The sequence below is a fragment of the Symphalangus syndactylus genome, chromosome 21 (assembly GCF_028878055.3).
Source record: "Symphalangus syndactylus isolate Jambi chromosome 21, NHGRI_mSymSyn1-v2.1_pri, whole genome shotgun sequence".
In the NCBI taxonomy this organism is placed as follows: Eukaryota; Metazoa; Chordata; class Mammalia; order Primates; family Hylobatidae; genus Symphalangus; species Symphalangus syndactylus.
In genome coordinates this window covers 37,612,967-37,633,650 of record NC_072443.2, presented here as the reverse complement: position 1 = coordinate 37,633,650, position 20,684 = coordinate 37,612,967, and the positions used below count along the sequence as shown (strand labels likewise).

Here is a 20,684-nt window from a genome sequence, read left to right as displayed (position 1 = left end):
CTCCCACCACCCCACAACAGTCCCCGGAGTGTGATGTTCCCCTTCCTGTGTCCATGTGTTCTCATTGTTCAATTCCCACCTATGAGTGAGAACATGAGGTGTTTGGTTTTTTGTCCTTGCGATAGTTTACTGAGAATGATGATTTCCAGTTTCATCCATACCCTCACAAAGGACATGAACTCATCATTTTTTATGGCTGCATAGTATTCCATGGTGTATATGTGCCACATTTTCTTAATCCAGTCTATCATTGTTGGACATTTGGCTTGGTTCCAAGTCTTTGCTATTGTGAATAGTGCCGCAATAAACATATATGTGCATGTGTCTTTATAGAAGCATGATTTATAGTCCTTTGGGTATATACCCAGGAATGGGACGGCTGGGCCAAATGGTATTTCTAGTTCTAGATCCCTGAGGAATCGCCACACTGATTTCCACAATGGTTGAACTAGTTTACAGTCCCACCAACAGTGTAAAAGTGTTCCTATTTCTCCACATCCTCTCCAGCACCTGTTGTTTCCTGACTTTTTAATGATCACCATTCTAACTGGTGTGAGATGGTATCTCATTGTGGTTTTGATTTGCATTTCTCTGATGGCCAGTGATGATGAGCATTTTTTCATGTGTTTATTGGCTGCATAAATGTCTTCTTTTGAGAAGTGTTTGTTCATATCCTTCGCTCACTTTTTGATGGGGTTGTTTGTTTTTTTCTTGTAAATTTGTTTGAGTTCATTGTAGATTCTGGATATTAGCCCTTTGTCAGATGAGCAGGTTGCGAGAATTTTCTCCCATTTTGTAGGTTGCCTGTTCACTCTGATGGTAGTTTCTTTTGCTGTGCAGAAGCTCTTTAGTTTAATTAGATCCCATTTGTCAATTTTGGCTCTTGTTGCCATTGCTTTTGGTGTTTTAGACATGAAGTCCTTGCCCATGCCTATGTCCTGAATGGTATTGCCCAGGTTTTCTTCTAGGGTTTTTAGGGTTTTAGGTTTAGGCAGGAGAAGGAAATAAAGGGTATTCAATTAGGAAAAGGGGAAGTCAAATTGTCCCTGTTTGCAGATGACATGATTGTATATCTAGAAAACTCCATTGTCTCAGCCCAAAATCTCCTTAAGCTGATAGGCAACTTCAGTAAAGTCTCAGGATACAAAATCAATGTACAAAAATCACAAGCATTCTTATACACCAATAACAGACAAACAGAGAGCCAAATCATGAGTGAAATCCCATTCACAATTGCTTCAAAGAGAATAAAATACCTAGGAATCTAACTTACAAGGGATGTGAAGGACCTCTTCAAGGAGAACTACAAACCACTGCTCAATGAAATAAAAGAGGATACAACAAACAAATGGAAGAACATTCCATGCTCATGGGTAGGAAGAATCAATATCGTGAAAATGGCCATACTGCCCAAAGTAATTTATAGATTCAATGCCGTCCCCATCAAGCTACCAATGACTTTCTTCACAGAATTGGACAAAACTACTTTAAAGTTCATATGGAACCAAAAAAGAGCCTGCATCACCAAGTCAATCCTAAGCCAAAAGAACAAAGCTGGAGGCATCATGCTACCTGACTTCAAACTATACTACAAGGCTACAGTAACCAAAACAGTATGGTACTGGTACCAAAACAGAGATATAGATCAATGGAACAGAACAGAGCCCTCAGAAATAATGCTGCATATCTACAACCATCTGATCTTTGACAAACCTGACAAAAACAAGCAATGGGGAAAGGATTCCCTATTTAATAAATAGTGCTGGGAAAACTGGCTAGCCATATGTAGAAAGCTGAAACCGGATCCATTCCTTACACCTTATACAAAAATATTTTTTTTATTTCTTAAACTTGATAAAGGGGGAAAAGTAATTGTAAAGCTCACATTAATATCCCACATTTGAATTTTTAGGAAATTTTCCTGATTTCAGGTTACAAAGAAAAAACAAGACACCAAAGAAGATCCTATTGATTTAAAGCTTAACTTACCTATGATGTAAACAGCCAAGAAGACAGCCAACAATATAAATAGAAAAGAAAGCATTTGTTACACATCTTTCTTTAAAATCTGTTTTCAGAAGCAATATGCTTATAATTTTAAAAATACCTAATGAAAGATCTCACCACTTGAATATGATTGACTTTATTTCCTCACAATTAATTTTTTTTACATAATTGTAATCAATACTAGCATAAAATTATTTTACTTCAATTTTTCTATGCGCTACACAGTCTTTGTGTCATCTTAAACTGTATATTATTCCATTAAATAGATACCATACTTTACCTAACAACAATAACTCTATTGCGTACCAAGACTGCTTCCTATTTGGGGCTGTTTTTAACATTTTGCTAATATACTTTTTTTTTCTTTTTTTTTTTTGAGACAAGGTCTTGCTCTGTCACCCAGGCTGGAGTACAGTGGTGTGATCAAGGCTCACTACAGCCTCAATCTCTTGGGCTGAAGCAATCCTCCTGCCTTAGCCTCTCTTACTGGGACCACAGGCATGTACCACCACGCCCAGCTAACTTTTTGATTTTTATGTAAAGACAAAGTCTCACTCTGTTACGCAGGCTGCTCTTGAACTCCTGGGCTCAAGCGATCCTCCCTCTTCGGCCTCCCAAAGTGCTGGGATTACAGGTGTAAGCCACTGCACCCTGCCACTTTAATTCATTTTAACGTACTGACTAGGTAAAGCCAAGGTAAGGCAACCACCTAAGAATCCATGCTGATGTCTCACAACAGCAATTCTTACAAACACACAGATCCCTATCTAGAAGTTAACACCATATTTCACCTAATTAAGATAATATCAATTTTAATAAACTCCTTTATTTGATGTACTACTAAGGAAGAAAACCTGACAAATTATGGCATTCCAGAAATTGCAGGACAGGCACTAATTTCAGAGCTGTTAAAAATATAGGAGAAAATGGCCGGGTGCGGTGGCTCACGCTTGTAATCCCAGCACTTTGGGAGACCGAGGCGGGCGGATCACGAGGTCAGGAGACCGAGACCACGGTGAAACCCCGTCTCTACTAAAAATACAAAAAAATTAGCGGGGCGTGGTGGCGGGCGCCTGTGGTCCCAGCTACTCGGAGAGGCTGAGGCAGGAGAATGGCGTGAACCCGGGAGGTGGAGCTTGCAGTGAGCCGAGATTGCGCCACTGCACTCCAGCCCGGGCGACAGAGCGAGACTCTGTCTCAAAAAAAAAAAAAAAAAAAAAAAAAAAAAAAAAAAAAATATATATATATATATATATATATATATATATATATGAAGGAGAAAAATGTCCTAGAAACAACAAAATATGGTATTAGAACTAAATACAGTACAATATTTATAGACACGAGAAGTCAGACTTGCCAGCCTCAATAGAAATAAAGTGAAGACCTAAGTAACAGGAAAACAAAAGATCTCTGAACTTGTAGAATGACAGTCTTAAAGCTTCTGCATGTGGCAAAAGACCTGCATACAGTCTTAGGACTCTATGCACAATTAAAAATTATCTAATACTTTGGATCACTGCAGATTCAAAGCAGCAAATCATTAGAGAGCTACTCTATAAGAATAAATGGAAGGGCTGGGTGCAGCGGCTCACACCTGTAATCCCAGCACTTTGGGAGGCCGAGGTGGGCGGATCACTAAGTCAGGAGATTGAGACCATCCTGGCTAACAAGGTGAAACCCCGTCTATCAAAAATACAAAAAATTAGCTGGGCGTGATGGCGGGTGCCTGTAGTCCCAGCTACTCAGGAGGCTGAGGCAGAAGAATGGTGAACCCGGGAAGAGGAGGCTGCAGTGAGCCGAGACTGCACCACTGCACTCCAGCCTAGGCGACAGAGCAAGACTCCGTCTCAAAAAAAAAAAAATGGAAGGTAAAAAGGAAAGAGATGTGAATTGGCTAATGGTAATAAGAATGGCCCATAACCATCAAGAAAAGGCCAATTTGGATTTATTTTCTAGGAAACATGGGGAAAAAATTGGTAATATGCAACCAGACCCTTAAAGATGTTCAAGCCTTTTGACTCAAAAACCGTATTTCTGGGCATATATTTGGCATGTGGATAAGGACTTATTTATATACGTGTTTACTGTTATACTGCAATATTAGAAAAACCTTTAAAATCCAATAATGACAACAAAATGTAGTATTAATTTATCTGAAATCCTACAGTATTCCCCCCCAAACAAAATGTACTTAATAATAATAATGAAATTTCTTATGTTAAATAGTCTACAATTCCAAGTTCATAGTGCCAAGGACTGTCATCAGAAAATTCTCTTCTGGAATCCTCAACCTTCATGGCGTATTAGCACTGCAATGACTGGCTTTTGGATAGGCTTTCGTCAGATAAACTGCCTATGAAATGACTTTACCATTTTTTTTTTTTTTTGAGATGGAGTTTTGCTCTTGTTGCCCAGGATCGAGTGCAAGGGCGCAATCTCGGCTCACTGCAACCTCCACATTCTGGGTTCATGCGATTCTCTTGCCTCAGCCTCCCGAGTAGCTGGGATTACAGGTATGCGCCACCACGCCCAGCTAATTTTGTAGTTTTAGTGGAGATACGGTTTCTCCATGTTGGCCAGGCTTGTCTCAAACTCCTGATCTCAGGTGATCCACCCGCTTTGGCCTCCCAAAGTGCTGGGATTACAGGCATGAGCCACTGTGCCCAGCCGACTTTACCAATTTTTTTTTAAATTCAGGCAATCATGCAGGAAAATTATCACCTTCAAAAGAAGTCAAACTAGAAACTGTATGACTACTTTAAAAAGGCAATTGCTTAAAATACTTAGAAACTTTTTTTTTTTTGAGACAGAGTTTTGCTCTTGTTGCCCAGGCTGGAGTGCAATGGCGCCATCTCAGCTCACCACAACCTCCGCCTTCCGGGTTCAAGCAATTCTCCTGCTTCAGCCTCCAGAGTAGCTGCGATTACAGGCATGTGCCTCCACGCCCGGCTAATTTTGTATTTTTAGTAGAGTCGGGGTTTCTCCATGTTGGTCAGGCTGGTCTCGAACTCCCGACCTCAGATGATCTACCCGCCTTGGCCTCCCAAGGTGCTGGGATAACACGTGTGAGCCACCACGCCCAGCTGAAACTTATTTTTAAAACTTTACAATTACCATATTACTCTTGTTACTGAGCAAATTTTGATGGCTTTGCCAAAAAAAAAAAAAAAAGAATGATGAGCAGCTAAACTAGCCAAATGTAAGCAATGTAGGCATTTGAGACTGACACACATACAAGGAACAAAAAAGTGACAGCATCAACAGTGTTGTACTAAAAATGTTATTACACTTATATTATAAAATGATGCTGTCCAGGTACGGTGGCTCACACCTGTATTCTCAGCTACTTGGGAGGCTGAGGTGGGAGGATCATGCTTGAGTCCAGGAGTTCAAGACCAGCTTGGACAACATAGTGAGACCCTGTCTCAAAAAAAAAAAAAAAGAAAGAAAAAGAAAAGAAAATACGATGTCTACTTTTTTTTTTTTTTGAGACAGAGTCTCGCTCTATGGGCAGGCTGGAGTGCAGTGGTGCAATCTTGGCTCACTGCAACCTTCCGCTCCCAGATTCAAGCAATTCTACTGCCTCCGCCTCCTGAATAGCTGGGACTACAGGTGCGTGCCACCACGCCCAGCTAATTTTTGTATTTTTAGTAGAGACGGGGTTTCACCATGTTGGCCAGGATGGTCTTGATCTCTTGATCTTGTGATCCGCCCACCTAGGCCTCCCAAAGTGCTGGGATTACAGGGGTGAGTCACTGCGCCCGGCTGATGTCTACATTTAAACGAATCCATCCTGTCATTTATTTAGTTTTATTTTTTATTTTTTTGAGATGGAGTCTTACTCTGTCGCCCAGGCTGGAGTGCAGTGGCACGATCTCGGTTTACTGCAAGCTCCAAACTCCCGGGTTCATGCCATTCTCCTGCCTCAGCCTCCTGAGTAGCTGGGACTACAGGCGCCTACCACCACGCCCAGCTAATTTTTTGTATTTTTAGTAGAGACAGGGTTTCACCGTGCTAGCCAGGATGGTCTCGATCTCCTGACCTCGTGATCCGCCCACCTCAGCCTCCCAAAGTGCTGGGATTACAGGCGTAAGCCACCATGCCTGGCCATCCTGTCATTTATTTAATGGATGGAATAGAAGAGGACAAAGGTTCATAAACTGTGGTCAGGTATATTAACCCAATGTTTAGAAGACAGTGTCACGTAAATAGGTCCACATTTAATTCAGGAATTCATAAAATCTCTGCAATACAAATATATCCTAAAGCACAAAGGATAAAAGAAGAAAAGAATGCTGCCTAAGGTGAAAAAACACCTCACAATCTGGATTTAAATAATGACTATAGTCAAAAGTCCAGACATTTTCAATTCAGAGGACAAGAAATCTGTGTTTCTAACAGTTTACCTAGTATACTATGATTACCAGGGTTTATTTAACTAAATTAGTTGTGGGGAGAAGAGAAGTTTTAAATAGTATGATTTACTAAGAAATTAACTGCCTGCTCCTCTGGTATGTGTTCAAGGTCTTTAATATTGCTCCTTAGTAGCACTTACTACTCTTGTGATTAAAAAATGTGAAAGAAGCTGTTCAATGTCTCTCTTCACTTCCAGACTGTAAATGCTAGAAAAACAAGGACCACCTCTGCTTTGTTTATTGAGCACTCCAGTTATCCAGTAAAGTACCTTGGCACATAGTAGGCAATTACTAAATACTTCTCAGTGACAGTACTGGCAAGGGTTTGGGGGGAAACAGAAACTCTAATCATTGAGTGAAAACTGATAAAACCCTTTCAAAGTACACTGAATACACATTTTGGCCTAATGCTTGATGGCGAAGATTTTTAAAATATCCACCTGACGCCAAAGCTGAATCCAAATATTACCATCATAGAATGACCTTCTAAGATCAAAAATTATGATTAAATATTAAGAAAATATTAAATTTGATTCAATTTATTGTTATAATTTTATTAATAATTTTAATGGTCATTTTGTCCAATCTTGTGAATAGTAGAACACATATAATTCTATAATGAACAGATAATATTTAATCTCTATTAATCTGCCTAGTATTATTATTTAAAATTTTACAAAATTTATTAGCTCAAAAAGGCTCTACTCCAACACATATATGGACAACTGGCTTTTGACAAAAGTGCAAAGGCAATTCAGTAGAGAAAGCATATTGTCTTTTCAACAAGTGGTGGTAAAACCAATGTATACATAAGTGCAAAAAAAAAAAAGACCCATAACTATATATAAAAATCTAAAAATGGATGGTAGACCTAAATGTAAAACCTAAAACTATAAAACTTCCTTTGTGACCTTGGATTTGACATAACACTAAAAGCACAACCCACAAAAGAATAAAATGATAAACTGGACTTCAAATCTCTGCTCATCAAAAAAACATTGTTAGAACAAAAAGACAAGGTAAAGACTGGGAGAAAATATTTACAGACATAAACCTGACAAAGAACTTATATCCAGAATCTACAAAGATCAAAACTCAATAATAGGAAAACTCAATTAAAACATGCAAAAGATTTGAACATTCACTTAACCAAGGAAGATAGATGGCAAAGTACATGAAAAGATGCTTAAGCTCATTAGTCACTAGGAAAATGCAAGTTAAAACCACAATGAAATGCCATTCCACAGCTATCAGAATGGCTAAAAGTTTAAAAGACTGACAAAGGACGTGTTGGTAAGGATGTAGAACAACTAACACACTCACATATTGCTAGTAGAACTGTAAAATGGTACAACCACTTTGGAAAAGTTTGGCAGTTTCCTAAAAAATTAAAATTACACTTACCATATGATTCAGCCATTCTACTCCTTGGTATTTCCCCATGAGAAAGCTTATGTCCAAAGACTTATATGAATGTTCATAGGACCTTTATTCATAATGGCCAAAAAGTGGAAAGACAACACAAATATCCAGCAATGGGTGAATGGATAAACAAACTATGGTATATCTATAAAATGGAATAATAGTCGGCAAGGAAAATATGAATCATCGATACATGTAATGCAAACTAACCTATAATGATAGAAAATAGATCAGTGGATGGTTAAGGACAGGACGTGGGGAGGTATGGAAGGATAGGATTAAAAAGAGGCACAAAGAAACTTCTTTTGGGTGTGATGGATATGTTCACTATATTGATTATAGTGCTGGCTTCATGCATGTATACATATATTAAAACTTATCCAACTGTATACTTTATGTGCAGATATGTCAACTATATCTCAATAAAATTATTTTTTAAAAAGCACAAGTCATTGCCAGCATGACTTCTATGAAGGCATGCTTCCACAGGACACATATTCACTTTTGCTTTTATTTGTTGATTAATAGAGTATTTCTTTCTTTCCTTTTCTTTTTTTTTTTTTTGAGACAGAGTCTTACTCTATTGCCAGGCTGGAGTGCAGTGGGTGTGATCTCAGCTCACTGCAACCTCTGCCTCCCAGGTTCAAGTGACTCTGCTCCCTCAGCCTCCTGAGTAGCTGGGACTACAGGCGCACACCACCACGCCCAGCTAATTTTTGTATTTTCAGTAGAGATGGGGTTTCACCATGTTGGCCAGGATGGTCTCAATCTCTTGACTTCGTGATCCACCTGCCTTGGCCTCCCAAAGTGCTGAGATTACAGGCGTGAGCCACCAGGCCCAGATGACTAATAGAGTATTTCTAAAGGACTATTTGACCTATGCAAATTTGTTAAGAGAATTTTAACCCTAGAAACAGCATAGGGGGAACAGATGAAAACTTAACCAAACCAGTTTTTTGTCTGTCTATTTAGAATGAATATATGTGGCTTTGGACGAGGCTGTGTGGGCACCCTCTGGTCCTGCCAAGTTTAGCTAATTCTGGGAATTTCCACAGTCATTTAATAGCTCAGGAGTATAGAAGTCAGATATGCCTCTTAAGTACTTTATTCATCTATATTTTCAGAACGGGGCTAATGGCATATCAGCTTTCAATATGTTGAATGAGAATTTAGGAAAATATTAACTCCATTTTGAATACACTTTCGTGCCATGAGGCATAGAAGGGTTTGTTGTCCAAGACTCAGATTAAGCTCTAATAATTTGGAAATCAAAGTTGATATGGCTCAATGGCTCATTTGGAGGGCAGAGGTATAGGGAAAGTTATTTTCTGCTTTATACTACTCTGAGGTAGAATTAGCTCACAATAAATAACTGTTTCTGACAGCCTGTTTATCTCTATTTACAGCTACTTTCCAAGCTGTCCCTATCCCCAGTAGAGTATCTTAGGGAGAATGAGGTTGTATTTAAAACACACACACACACCCCACTGTACAATAAGCAGGTACTACAGGTATACTACATATTCAGGTACTGCAGGTATACTACGTTGGGACCTGAGAAGATTCTGTATTTTAAGTGTCTATTTTGGATCACATTGAAGAGTTTGGTGTCAGTCAATCTGCTTCTTAGATTCATAGAGATACTGTTTCCTTTCTTGAACAAGTGAAATATTGGACACTGAAACCAAGTGTGTTATACTCAAAATCATTTGTGGATTTTATAACTCATCTAAATAAAGCTCCTCACTACCTAATTTTGCATTACCTAAGACTAGGACTCACGGATTATCAAAAACTCACTTTTCACAAGAAAGGACACAGCTATTCCTATATTTAGCTAGCTACCACACTCTTAATGTTCAAATGCAATCTGATTCACTATTTAACTATTTGAACACTCTTACATAATTGCTTTGGTACATAAAATCAGCAACTTTCACAATTATTAACAATCATAGCATTTTACTCTTTCAACAGTATCTATTCAAACTTCGATTGATAGAATTTCAATGTATAAATCACATTAAGGAGGATTTCAAGTTATATCTAAAATACTGTTACTTGAAAGTAGTAAGTCCAAACGTCACACCTCTCATACTGACAGTTACATTAATTCCATATGACAGTAACTTAAGCTATTACATGATGGTAGATCACACACAATTCAGGGATGCTAGAAATGTTAAAAGCACACCTTCCAAAGACCCAAGCTAAATGGCAGATTTTGGCAAATTACTAAGGACAAAGGTGAATTTCTGAACATCCCTAAACTGGAGAGCAATTTGGCAGTGCCCACCAGAATTCCAATTGTACTTACCTTTGACATGGCTAGTCCATTTCTAGGAATTTATTGTAGATGTACAAAATGTTCTATTAACAAAATATTAACTATAGCACTGTTTCTTAAGCAAAAGATTGGAATGTCCATTAATATGGAGGCTGGTTAAACACCTCGTAATACCATGACAGGCTACATGTTTAGTGGTATTATGGCAGCAATCTCTGGAAAGTGACTCCCTGGGCTCTAATCCTGAGCCCTACCACTTATGAGCTGTGTGACTGTTGGACATTTAATCATCCCGTGCCTAGTTTTCCTCATTTGTTAAATATGGAAAAATAGTGCCTATCTCATAGGTTGCTAAGAGGCTTCCATGAGTTAATAAAACTAAAGTATTAAGAAAGCATCTGGATCAGGGGTAAGCTCTCAATAAATGTTACATATGATGATGAGGGTATATTAATACAACTGAATACTAAACTATCATTAAAAAGAATGAGGCAGCTTTAACTGTATCAATGTGAAAAGATCTCCAAGGTAATACTCAAGTGAAAAATGTAAGGTCCTGAATAATATGAAGAGGTGCTACCATTTGTAGATAAATATATGTGGGAAGAAAAGAATAAGGATGAGGGGAGAGAAAACACACTTGTATGAATATATAAATTTTACCATATTTGTACATGTATTACCCATTCAACTGAATTAAAAATATTGTTGGATGAGTAAATGAATGTTAAAACAACTGAGCCAAGTAAAACTATTATATATTGCACCTAATTGACTGAGCAAATAATAGCACATATTATTATTATATATATATATTTTTCTGAGAGACAGGGTCTGGCTCTGTCACCCAGGGTCTGCAGTGGCATGATCTCAGCTCACTGCAACCTCTGCCTCCCAGGCTCAAGCGATCCTCCCACCTCAGCCTCCCGAATAGCTGGAACTAGAGGTGTGTGCCACCACGCCTGGCTAATTTTTTTTTTTTTTTTATACAGACATGGTTTCGCCATGTTGCCCTTCAATTCTGGGCTCAAGCAATCCGCCTGCATCGGCGTCCCAAAGTGCTGGGATTACAGGTGTGAGCCACTGCACCCAGCTGGCAAATATATATATGGCTCTTATGTGCTAGTTATTATTCCAATCACTTCTATTATTCACAACATCCAATGAAGTTAAATACTCTTATTATCCTTATTTTAAAGTTGAGAAAAATGCAATGCAAAAAGACACAAGTAACTCCTCCAAAGTCACACCACTAGGAAGCAGAGCCAGGATTTGACTCACACAGTCTGGTGTCCTTCATCTCTTTGCTACATTAATACTACTCTAAAATTATTTTTATTTACATACATCCCAACTCTTGTAAAAAAGACTTTGGACAGCTTACATTAAAGCACATTTATGCAATTAATAAAACTGGTAATGAAAAGGGGAAGAAATATCAATGTGAGAAAAAAATACAGCTACTTTAAGTATGCAACAAATCCAACTCTAAAGCATCTGCTATTTTCTACGGAGGCTTTGATTGATGTATTCTACTGAGATACTTTTAAAAGGACAGAAATCAAGTATTAAACAATTATAAGTACTTTTTATTTTGCTTCTTTAAAGAAGTTCTTGTTTAAAGTTTTCTTTAGGCAAGTTAATCTTGTAATCCAGTTTATATGCCAAAACCCAAATAGGGACTTTTCTTATGATTCTGTCATATGATTAAGTCAGGTGACAGATCCCACACTTGTGCAATGTGCTGTACATCTCTTTTTTTTTTTTTTTTTTTGAGTCAGAGTCTGGCTCTGTCCCCCAGGCTGGAGTGCAGTGGCACCATCTCGGCTCACTGCAAGCTCCGCCTCCCGGGTTCACGCCATTCTCCTGCCTCAGCCTCCCGAATAGCTGGGACTACAGGCGCCCGCCACCACGCCCTGCTAATTTTTTTGTATTTTTAGTAGAGACAGGGTTTCACTATGTTGGCCAGGATGGTCTCGAACTCCTGACCTCGTGATCCGCCCACCTCGGCCTCCCAAAGTGCTAGGATTACAGGCTTGAGCCACCGCGCCCGGCCTGTGCTGTACATCTCTAAGGCAGAAAGCGTGTCTATAGCACTGACTATCCATACCAAAAATAACATGCCAAATTTGTAATCCTATCTAGTAGTCGCTATCAGTTTTTGATATATTTTTTTTTCTTACTTTTGAGACAGGGTGTCACTCTGATGCCCAGGCTGGAGTGCAGTGGCACATTCACGGTTCACTGAATGCCCGGGGCTCAAGTGATCCTCCCACCTCAGCCTCTTGAGTAGCTGGGACTACAGGTCCATGCCATCGTGCCCAAATAATTTTTTTATTTTTATTTTTTATTGGTAGAGGGGGGTCTTGCCATGTTGCCCAGGATGGTCTCCAACTCCTGGGCTCAAGCAATCTACCTGCCTCAGCCTCCCAAAGTGCTGGGATTACAGGCGTGAGCCACCACGCCCAGCCTGTTTTTCCTAATTACAGAAACGCTTCATGTCCACTGTAAAAATAAAACCATATAATGTAAAGTGTAAGGAAGAAAGTAAATCATCTTAGTGCCCATTGTTTCCTATAATCCATCTTATACACAGACATGTACAAACACGTAGTTTTATATAAATATGTTACCATGGATATTCTCTCTCTTTCCTTTTCTGCTTATTTCCTCTTTCCAATGGTGACAACCAGGTAAAAATATACAAAACTCATGGTGTTTTTCAACTGGCTTTATAAAAAATGAGATATCATTACAAATGTTTCTCTGTACTTCGTATTTTTTTTTCTTAAGATACATGATGGCCTGGGCAATAAGGTGAAACCCCATCTCTACCAAAAATACAAAAAATTAGCCAGGTGTGGTGGTGCACACCTGTAGCCCCAGCTACTCTGGAGGCTGAGGCAGGAGGATCGCTTAAACCTAGGAGGAGGAAGTTGCAGTGAGCCAAGACAGCACCAGTACACTCCAATCTGGGTAACAGAGCAAGATCCTGTCTCAGAAAAAAAAAAAAAAAAAGATACATGATAGAAATCCTCTCAGAATGTACTTGGAAATCCTTTCTAATCACCAGTAGATTTAACTCCTACTATTTAATCACTTCACAACATTCCATAAAATGCCTAGGCCATAATTTACATAACAATACCCCTATTAACAGGCACTCCTTTTGTTTCCACGTTTTTTGCCACTACTAACATTGAAACATTGAAACACTGTTGCAGCTAACACTCATGTAAACTCTTACTGGTGCTTTTATTTCTAAGGAAAAGATTACATGGAGTTAGACTCATGGGTGGAAAATACATGTATTCTCAGTATTAACAGATGTTGCCTGATTGTTTACTAGGAAAAACTCTAACACTTCACATATCTACTAGCATTTTATGAGATAATCCTTCTCCACATATCCCTGGCTAGCAGTAGGTTTACCACTTAATTTTTGCTTGTCAGAAAAATAATATTTCAGTGTTAGTATATTGATTACTAGTAAGGTTACACATCCTTTTATGTTTGTTGAATGTTTGGATTTCTCTTCTGTGAACTTCTGGTGATATGTTTTATCCATATTTTTACTGGGTGAACTTTTTCTTAATTGGTTAGAGTTCTTACAACGGTTAACTCATCTGTTACATATATCTCAAGCCTTTTTCTCCACCTGATTTTGTCTTTGGTCCTTTATTTTTCCCACTAAAGAATCCTTCGTTTCTATGCAGTCTCATGTGTCTATCCGTACTTTTATGACTTTTAGGTTTCCTATCTTGGTTTAAAAAAACTACATCTAGATTGTATGTATAAAGGAAACTTAGGAGATTAATATCTTAAATATTTTATTGTTTACATTTAAGCCTCTAATCCATCTGAAATCAGTTTTTGCATCTGTTGCAATGTATTGGATCAATTATATTTTCTTCTAGATGAGCAAGTTGTATCAGTTAACATTTATGATATATATGTGCCTTTTTTCACCATTGGATTGAATTATCCCTTTGAAATGTGGTAAATTATCTTATATACTGAGATTTACTCTGCTTTTAAAAATTCTGCTGCATTTATATATTTAAAATTAAAAATATATTTACACACCTATAAAATTAAATAACTTACTCAGCTACCTGGATAAGACAAAACATTTTCACTTAAGATATCCAAGTAGTTAAGATGAAAGAATTATTTAGGTGCCTTAATTTTCCATATCAAATTAAGAAATATTTTGCAATGTCTGTTGACATTATGAATTCAAATATACAGAAGGTATAGTAATAAATTTTAATTTTTTTCTTTAATGCATCAATCTAGAGATAATTACTTATTTTGATGCATTTCCTTACAACTTTTTCCATATGTATATACTATTATTATTATACATATGCCCTTTTTTCAATTTTATAGGTATTTTCCAATTCGATTAGTCTTCTCTATTTTACCTTTAAACATTAAAAAAATTAAACTAAGAACTAAAAACTTATAAAGTCTGGTTGCTTTTCATTGCTCAAGCACATCTGAAACTCTTCTATATCATATCATATACCACCCATTTTATTTTCAGTGAAATAAGCTTAATTATTTTTCAGAAAAGAAAATGTGGCATATTGCAGATAAAATTTTTTTAAAGGCTTACCACCAAGAGAACAGTTTCAACAGATAGCATTAAGATCCAAAACTGAAATTTTTGTTGTTAGTCATAATAATACCAGAAATAGTGATTTTTAAAACCTTAAGATGTGTTTCCTTCTAAAATTTAAATCTGAAAATACTTATGATATACCATTAATTTTTAAAAACAGCTAATCACAGTTGTAAATTTATTAACTAGAGCTAACTACAAAGAAATACACAGAAAGAGGAGTTTCAAACGTAAATAAATCATTATATAATTCTAAAGATCACTTCAGTAGTTTCACGTAAAAATGTTACTACGAAGATACACATCCACTTCAGCTGTCTTTATACATACATGCACAAACATTACGTACTTTATATACAAATATACAAATATTTATATATAGTATATACACAATATGTATATACTAAATATAAATGAATAGACTTATAAAAACCAAAGTCACTTTCATTTCACCATAGGGAAAAAAGAGAATAGCAAAACTTTAATATTCTCTTCAGAAATTATATGGAAAACATTTTTATTGCTCACAATTTATTTATTTACAATAAACTGACTTAGTATAAGGAATAAATTCATTCATAAATCAACAAATCCATTTGTTATAATAGACAATCAACATTAAGGAAAAGTCAATAAACTTAATAAAATCTTTCCTTATGACAAATGAGTAATTTTTTTTTTCCAGGAATAAAGTGATTCATAAACTCATGATAGCTATACTTAAATTGTTTAATTTGCTGATATTTTCCATTGCAAAACTAGTAACCCTTGTGAATCATGAATTTAGGAAGGGAAGAATTTTACTTTAGTTTATGTCTCCATTATGTTCTCTACAGTTGTCTATTTCATATAAGGATAAAAATAAGATATAAAAACACTTAATTTTTTTAAAAAGACAAAATTTTTAAGCTTATAAGCATTAACTCAAAAGTTCCTGCTCTACAATCTGTACAATTTTAACATACTTCTATAATCCATTGCAGGAACAAAAACTTTAAAATTGAAAAACTGCCTCCTTAAATTGATTCCATATATTAATGATTACCAGCTTTGGAAAATCTTTATATAGAAAATATTAAGACACTGCAGTTGCCCAAATAAGGGACTTTATCTTGATATTTTTCAGATACAATTAATAAATCTGTTTTAGAATCTTTGCTACATTTTTCTTGTTCCCCCATTTTTTGGGTAATAGCTTCTTTTCAAATTCTACTCTTTTCTTCATGTCCCAAACCTGCTGCTCACAGGGGACATCAGTCAATTCTGTGGGTTGTCTTATGTCTTCTTTAGAAATTCAGTATATAAAATCAAAGTAGTTATCAGTAAAATTAATTTAAAAATTTTTTTACAAAATAAGTTCTAGGCATTTTACATTCATGATCTAACTTAATAGCACCTATGGTATAGATTTAAACGTGAGAAAACTTAACCTTACTTAAGTACACTGTCCAAAGTCACACAGTTATTAAGTGGTAGGGCCAGAACTTCAACTAGGTCTCTATGACTGGGAAATCAATTCATGTAAAGTCTGAGCTACACTGCTTTACCATTTTACACACCACTTAGTATTTTTTTTTTTTTTTTGAGATGGAGTCTCACTCTGTTGCCCAGGCTGGAGCGCAGTGGCGTGATCTTGGCTCACTACAATCTCCACTTCTCGGGTTCAAGTGATTCTCCTGCCTCAGCCTCCTGAGTAGCTGGCACTACAGGCACTTGCCACCATGCCTGGCTAATTTTTTTTATTTAAGTAGAGACAGGGTTTCACCGTGTTAGCCAGGATGGTCTCGATCTCCTGACGTTGTGATCTGCCCGCCTTGGCCTCCCGAAGCGCTGGGATTACAGACACCACTTAGTTTTTAAGATATTTTCACATAGATTACCTAGGGTTTATGTCATAGGAAGGTTCCTAAGTATCAAACCTGAACCCCGCCCCAGCATTACTTAAAAGGACATATAACTAAAGTGGCAGAGCTGAATGAAGATCCTCTGACTTTTAGTCTAGGGCTAGTCTATTTACAGATCATGCAGAGCCACTTTTTCATTTAGTACAATTCATTCCTCTTCCCTTCTCTCCCATATTTTGATGATAACCATACTTATTACTAAACAAACATGCTGTGAAAATAAGTTGGTCTCAGCATTAATAAAGTCCATCTGAGGTTTTTATCTATTGTATTGACCATGAATTTGGAAGGTTATTACCAGTTTATATTTAAAAGCTAACATTTAGCACACAACTTTAGGAAGAGCTATGATCTGCAAAAATTGAAGTGGTTTAATTTCCTTGTCTAATTGCTCAACATTCATTCAATAAACAATTTACTGAGTACCTATCAGGTACTTCAGTATCCTGGTGCTGAAGACACAATAGTATTATAGTTCACAGTCCTGAGAGCTTTATGATTTGCTGAGGAACAGCCCAGGAAACAGCAATTAAATACAATGCTAAAAGTGCAAGTAGAAGAATAGAAAAGATGATGATGATGATGATTAGTAGTCTATAGGACTGAGTGGCTACCTCTGCCCATGGGGGAAGAAAGCATTCTTAGTGGTGGCAAAAATCTGTAAGGGCACTGAAAACAAGGAAGACCTCAGGAAAAGAAAACCAGAAGTGCCAAGGGCCCTAAAATAAAACCAAACCCTTATGTTTTATTTAATGGTGGACTATAGCACAATTCCCTGACAAATGTTAAGATTTCTACATGTAACACTCATAAACTGATAAGGCTAGTCTCAAATGTTTTCCAGGCTTCCAACCCTGTGTGTGTGTGTGCGTGTGTGTGTGTCATCTGTGTATAATGTCAAAGCTTTTTTTCACATTTAAACTTACTAGCAACGTAGTCACCAATTCCCTACATGTAACACTCATAAACTGATAAGGCTAGTTTCAGAAATGTTTTCCAGGCTTCCAATCGTGTGTGTGTGTGTGTGTGTGTGTGTGTGATCTGTGTATAATGTCAAAGCTTTTTTTCACATTTAACCTTACTAGCAACGTAGTCACCAATTCCTGCTACTAGTCTACATTTCATCAGTGGTCTAAGTTATTGCTTTCACGAGTTCCCTAAAATTGGGGGAATTGTGAAGTAAAACTGCAGACTCATCCAACCACTTTCATACTGACATTTTCCCCTCTAGTAGTCAATGCTTCTAGCTGGTTTTCTCTTTCCCATTTTGGTCTCAGCCAGACAAGACTAGTTAGGACTTCCAGACCACATAAGGAATTCTCCTTACGTGGTGCCATGTCACCTGGTCAATGAAGTAACACTTTCTTTTTTTTCCCCCCTCTCCTCTAGAGATCAAGGAACCTTATTATGGATAAAAATTAATAGATAAAACTACATATATATATATATATATATATATATATATATATATCTACAGCAAGCATGATGACATAAATATATCAATATATTAGTCTATTGTCCAGTATGGGTCATAAGTACGAAATGCTAAAATGGTAAATCCACAAGAGATAGTAGTAATCTTCATTACTTGGGGAAAGCAACATCTCCGAGGTTATGTTTTCTAGTAAGGAGCATCAATAAGCCAGGTTATGTATTTTGCACTTACTATAAAAATACTTTGTTAAATTGCTGCTATTGTAGAATTTTAACTTTTTGTTCTCCTTAACAAAAAAGGCCGTTTATTGTATAGAATTTGGAAGACACAGAAAAACAAAAATAAATCAGTCACATCCACCACTCAAAGATGATTCTATCTTCCTCATTTTCCAGCAGTCTTCTTTAATTATCTTGGTTAGAAAACTACAAGATTTAACTGAGCATATAATTTTTCATATTAAGAAAGGTGTAATTTAAATTTTAAGAATCAAATTTGTAATATCTGTAAGACCTTCAATTGAAAAGCAGCATGGAATTTTCTGAGTTTGCAGTATAAATAAAAGAGTTTAACCACAAACTGAAAAACATTCTTCCCTAAAGCACATTGTTCGGGGTCAAAACATTGGTAATACATTACAGACGAAATGGGAGTACTTGGGTTGGACAACACCTGTATTTTCAATTGGACAACAATTTCTGTATTTTCACAAAATACTATTCATCAAAATCTGAAGAGGGCACCGGGAGTTTTACAAATGGGGAAAGCTAAAGAGGGATACAAATGCTACTTAACCTAAATTTACCACAAAGCCGGTCAAAGAATAGATTGGGAGTGCCAATTCAGTAGTATTTTAGGGAAAAATGACAAAAAGGGAAGGATTGAAGGCAGAAAACGTGCAGACAGCAACATCTCGATTTGATTCTACCTTTAAGCATATGGCCAAATAAATTTGGTTTAACAATATTTCCAACCCAATCAGTTTCTTATTTCGGTTTCAGGAACCCTACTCACTCTTCCCTAAACTAGCCTGAGCCTCCTGCACACAACACCACAATACCATCTTTCAACGCCTCCTCATTCAATCGAGACTGTCGCATTACTAACACCTCCTGTTTTGAAGACAGTATTCCTTCAACTGTCCTCCCTCTCAGAGAAGAAAAAGTAAAAGCCCTTCTTTTACCCTTCTAGTCCCATCCGAAGCACGTGAACATCTACGGAACCTTCCCTGCAGGTATGTCAGATAAAATCCTTAGAATCACTGAGAAAGCACATTCGGAGGGAAGCTTCACAGTGACTCTGCAGTGACAGTCCCTCCCAAGCCTGTCTCACCAGAGACGCCTCTGCCTCCAGGGTTTTTGCTACCTCCCCGCTCCTCAGCCCTGAGCTGAGGGTAAGGACAGTGAGGACCTTTGCCAAAGAATGGGCTTTAAGGAATGGGACCTAATGTCTACTGCAGACCCTGTGAAACGGCTGAAACAATCTGCTACCCGAAGCCCCAAAGGCTGAGTAGGGAACCATAATGGCCGCACTCACTTCCAACCCTGGGAAAGGTGGACATCTGAATCCCCAAGTAGCGGGAACGACCACACTTGGGGGAGCGGGGGTTAAGGAGAAATGAGCTCCTTGCCGGTGCAGGGTGACAGCGGGGAGGAAGCCTCAGGCAGAAAAGCCGCCGTTCACACTCTCCCTTCTCTCTCTCTCCTCTGCCTCCTTCCACCCCCTCTATCCCCACCACTCGCCAGTTACCGGTCGCCGCTCACCTGCTGGGGCGCGAGGTGCAGAGACTGTACCGACCGAGGACCCAGAGGCTCTGTCACCACGGAGGGGAAGTCCTCAGCTGCACGGGGTGGCGGGGGGAACCAGTCACGTGATGTCGAGCTCCGCCCTGCCTCCTCCATCCCAGCGCACTACATCTCGGCGGGCCTGTATTTTTACGGATCCCTTGAATATTAATTTTCTTGGATTAAAGAAATAAAAGATAAGTTTTCACAAAGACTATGTTATAAAGTACAATGTGGAAAATGTGGACAGCAAGAGTTAAAGCGCATTGCTAAGGAAGTGACGTTCACGCCACAATCGAGGGACAGGAAATGGTGGTGGGGTTCCGTCCCTCTGGAGTCCGCCGGTAAAATTCCAGGCTCTGAGGTTTGGGCCAATCACGTGATCTTAAAACTTGAGGCGTGCTGGAGGGTAGCCAATCTATCCGTCCGATTGTTAACTACGTTTATTTGTTTTAAAACACCTAACTTACTTGAGCTTTCCACAGATTTCTTTACATTTAGAACTAGCTTTATAAAACCCTACGAGGAGGCAACAGCGTTTGAAGGTCACTCTGGAGACCACAAACTGGGAAGAACGGGGCCGAGAAAAACTATATTGCGGATATGGGACAGGACAGGGAGGGGTGGAAAAATCTGGATTTCACCGCCAGGGCCTACCGAGCCAGCCCCACAAGTAGTGTCGTAAGCGGGTGGGAGGGAGGAGCATGACGCCAGAAACCCCAGTCCAGGAGAAAGATGGAGGTTCCGGAGTGGAGGGGCAGGGTGCGCGGAGGCGAGCAGTGCGGCTGCGCGTGAGGCGG

General features: G+C 38.1%; 1 protein-coding gene across 3 annotated transcripts in view; it reads right to left on the bottom strand.

Annotated features, from left to right (window-relative positions):
• ATP6V1A (ATPase H+ transporting V1 subunit A) overlaps window positions 1-20,647 on the bottom strand; it is a 65,619-nt gene extending 44,972 nt beyond the window's left edge. The window contains exons 1-2 of one of the 3 annotated variants that reach the window (XM_063630102.1): window positions 20,542-20,630; window positions 19,864-20,060 (exon numbers count right to left, since the gene is read on the bottom strand). The gene's annotated coding sequence lies outside the window, so the exon portion shown is untranslated. Of the gene's footprint in view, window positions 1-1,989; window positions 2,012-19,863 lie in introns of those variants that run through there. The other 2 variants (XM_055260700.2, XM_055260701.2) reach the window with 2 other exon arrangements.
• Between the last annotated feature and the right edge of the window lie 37 nt (window positions 20,648-20,684).